At 39.8% G+C, this 3,770-nt stretch overlaps 1 protein-coding gene across 1 annotated transcript in view; it reads right to left on the bottom strand.

Annotated features, from left to right (window-relative positions):
• Positions 1–3,770, bottom strand: part of LOC118321332 (CD81 protein-like) — a gene marked incomplete at its 5' end in the record, with an annotated part of 18,190 nt that overhangs the window by 13,816 nt on the left and 604 nt on the right.

Genomic DNA, 3,770 nt, shown 5'->3' with positions numbered 1-3,770 from the left:
TATTGCCTTTATGATAGTGACAGTTGAAGAGAGACAGGAAAGGGGGCAGAGAGAGCAACTTGGAGACTCTTAATCTGGGCCACCTTTTGTTTTAGAAACAGAAATCCAGTAGCACCTACATTGGAAGGTTGGTATGGAACAATTTTGGAAAGATTTACAATGAAAAAGTTAACTTTTTATTTGAGGATCCGAAAAAGACAAATTTCAAAATAAATAAATAAATAAAATATTGAAACTGTTCTGTACTCTCTGATGTTGTCTTTTCCAAAATAAATGATTTACATTAATTTAAAATAGAATGCAAATGTTGCTTTTTTAACAGACAACTGTTGGCCAATAATTTAGACATATAGATTTTACAAGATGACATGTCTTCTGCTACCATAGTGACCAAAAGAATCACTCAATGCAGTAGTTCGACTATGAGAACATGAAGTCTATTTTTCTTCCATCAATTTGTTATCATCAATAATCACATCGGTGGTTTGTTTTGTTCTCCATCATACAAGACTGCTTCCTTTCTTCCACAGATACAGGCCTAGTCGCAGTTCTAGAAATGTGAATCTGTCATTTAATGTGGGGCATGTGTAGAATATGTACATCTAAGGTTTCAGTCCTTTCCCGGACCAGTCTATCACATGACAAACACAGCCTGGTTATTTGGAAACTCTGAGAGGGGATATTCCTCTGACTCAAATTCTATTTTTGTGAGGTGGTACCGTAAACCACCTGATATGTATCAAATCTGTGTAGGTGTGGTACAGCTATGACTGACAGTGTGTAGTGTTTCTGTCCTTCTGGGAATCACCCAGTGCTGCTTCCAACCTGAATGACTATGTGGTTTGGAGTTGAAAAGGAAAGTAGTTCAAGTAATAACTTCCTGAAGCTCTAAAAGCCTCATCTACTGCATGTGAATGATAATTCTATGAAAATGGGTGCCAGAAATCCATAACTGTTTTTTAGTTTGCTCTGCTTGCATTGCCCACTCTCTGCCTAAACATGAACAGTTACATGTTCTTTTAAACGATTTAGACGAGTCCAAGTATTGGGTTTCATTCTGAAGCGCTGCATACAGAATGGACTGCAGCTCTACTGAACAACCCATAATCAAATTAAATCACATTCATCGATCTTCTATCATTAACGTAATGTAAGTATTTGTCAGATTACATTTAAATCTTAAAATCTGTAGTTGCCACAGTTATAACCATTTTAGGACTTACAATCACAAGCTCCAGTCCAGTCTTGTGACTTGTTTAAATTAAGAAATGAAATTAGTCTATTTGTTGAATGAATGTCTTGTTGATAGGAGAGCAGCTGAGTAAATCTGAGGTCAGTATTGCAGCCCGACTATAAGGCTGTCACTTGAAAAAACACGTTCCATTTGCAGCCCGCCTACAAACTCAGCACACTTTTTGGGAGTTTTAAAGTAAAACATGAGCACACTACTGATTATTCAGCTGTAGTTTATCTGGTTTGTGTTGTTTTTAGGTTGGGATTGTTTAGAGAACAGACTTGCGTTGTCAAAAGCATTAACTGACAAACTCGCTGTATGTTAAATTCTGTAGAAAGGCGAGAGACGGGTCGCCGTTGGGCAATTGTGTCTGTGTGCGGGTAGGGTAAGAGAGGAGAGAAGCAGATGTAGGACTCCATATTGAAAAGTTCCTGGCAGCAGAGGATGAAGGGGAGGGGAGGGGAAAAAAAGGGTAGACAGAGATAGAGGGAGGGGGAGGGACTGGGGAAAAAAATAAGGGTAAGTGAGACAGTGAACACTAACCACAACCAGATGGGGAAGTAAGGGGGAGCGACAGTGGACAGAAACCGAGCGGAGTGAAGGAGAGGAAAACTTTCACAGAGGAGGGAGGAATAAGGGTGGGGCCGGTGAGGAGGAGGAGGAGGAGGAGGAGAAGGGAGGGCCAGTGAGGAATTTTTTCCTATACCGACTAGGCTTTTTCTCCCCTCCTCGGGAATGAGAGGGAGGCTTTATGTAATGGGTAGGATGCAATCATTGAAGTCGTTTGACGGAGTCCCTGAGTGGGTCCTCTCTGACTGGTGAGGCTTTTTCACAACCGCAGCTATGTTTCCTCAGAGGACGGCAAAAACAATGACCCAAACACCCCTTCCAGGTTTTTTCTGGAGCTCTATTTTAGATGTAGATAGGAAACTCTTTCTCACATTTATTGCGTAATTATACCAATGCTGCATTTTCCAACCATTTTCCCTTTCCCTCTCTTCCTCACGAGGCAGATGATTCAGGTTGTTCACACAGACAGGAGGAACGGATGGTGACGAGCTTCAAACTTTTCACAGTCATATGATGAGCTGCGTGTCCTCTGTTAGACCTGGTCACAAGCCGCTGGTGTTTTGGGCGGGGCGGCCCGACCCCACTTCATCTTAGCCTGTTTCACAGCAGTTCAATATTGTCACGTCCAGGTTGCTGAGAGTCAGCTCTGGACAACCTGTACTGCGCGTGTGCATGACCCCTACTCTACAACTGACTGGACACTGTTCAGTACATCTACAACAATTACTCCATCAATTGATGAGTCGATCCCATAAAGTGAAGCACGGGTTCCAAATATTTTATGTTCCGACTTCTCAGGACAGAATATTTTCTTTTGTTGAGCAATTCAAATTGAGCAATATGTTCAGTTCAGATGGATCAATATTTATTTAAATTTATTTGCTGGTGAACCTAAACTTTGTGGGTCAGAACAACGAAGCAGAACAAACATAACAAAACCAAACAAAAAAAAACTAATAACTGTGTAACAATTTATCATTTCCTCCGTATAATTTCCACTGTGACGTATGACTGCAGTCTCATACTTATCTCATCTGGGGTACGCAGCTTTGTCATACCTCAAGTTCCTGTTAAGCATAGTGATGGTGAGCTGTCCCTTTTTTGTAGTGTTGAACTTGCTCTACTTGCTTGTGTAACACTTACATTTTCCGTATAAATAATGAAAATTTGAAAATTGAATTCAATTGTCTTTTTTTTTTACTTTCCTATTATGCAATGTTGGATAGAAAAGTGGAAAATTGAAAAATAGATTGATAGATAGAATTTATTTTCATTTGTGTGTTTGGGGTGTCTGAGAGGGCGGGTCTAAACACTGGACTCAATTTATGTCTGACTGGCTGGTGTGGCTGCTTGTCTCGCCTATAGTCCGGCCGCATTCAAGGTGTTACAGGTGAAATGCACATCTGGCATCTGTGTTTATATAAATACACAGCATATAACTTCAGAGCCATGAATGGAGAAAAACAGGCTAAATACGCTAGCCAAATGGAAATAAATACGTACAAATTTTCTCTTTTGCATTTGTCTATCCAATTTCACACAAACAGAAAATTTGAAAAAAGACCCCAAAATCTTGATTATACATTGATCTAACAAAAGAAAAATTGAATTTTAGAAAAAGTAATATTTTTTATATGGCAAATGTAACTGCTAAATGTTACACAGACCACTTTCTACCACACACGGATCAAAGATGTTGTCTGCCTCGAGTCTGGAAAAGTCCACGCTTTCACCACTCACTCACTGTGACCTGAACAAGCTGCAGGAAGACTCTTGCTCTCTCTCCGTCGCTTTATATTCTAAGTCAGTGGTTGCCAACCTTTTTTCTTAAGGGACCCCTGTCCTACCACTGAGTAAACTGATAACCCCTGACTAATTTTGAGCAGATTATTTCTTGTTTAGGGAACTCTTATCTTTTATTATGTATTTCATTTTTAACAATCATACAGACTTAATAGGTTTTTTT

This window comes from Morone saxatilis, unplaced genomic scaffold, assembly GCF_004916995.1.
Source record: "Morone saxatilis isolate NCDOM2014 unplaced genomic scaffold, NCSU_SB_2.0 Contig11, whole genome shotgun sequence".
Classification (NCBI taxonomy): domain Eukaryota; kingdom Metazoa; phylum Chordata; class Actinopteri; family Moronidae; genus Morone; species Morone saxatilis.
The sequence above is the reverse complement of the archived record's forward strand: the minus strand, read 5'-3'. Positions and strand labels throughout refer to the sequence as shown.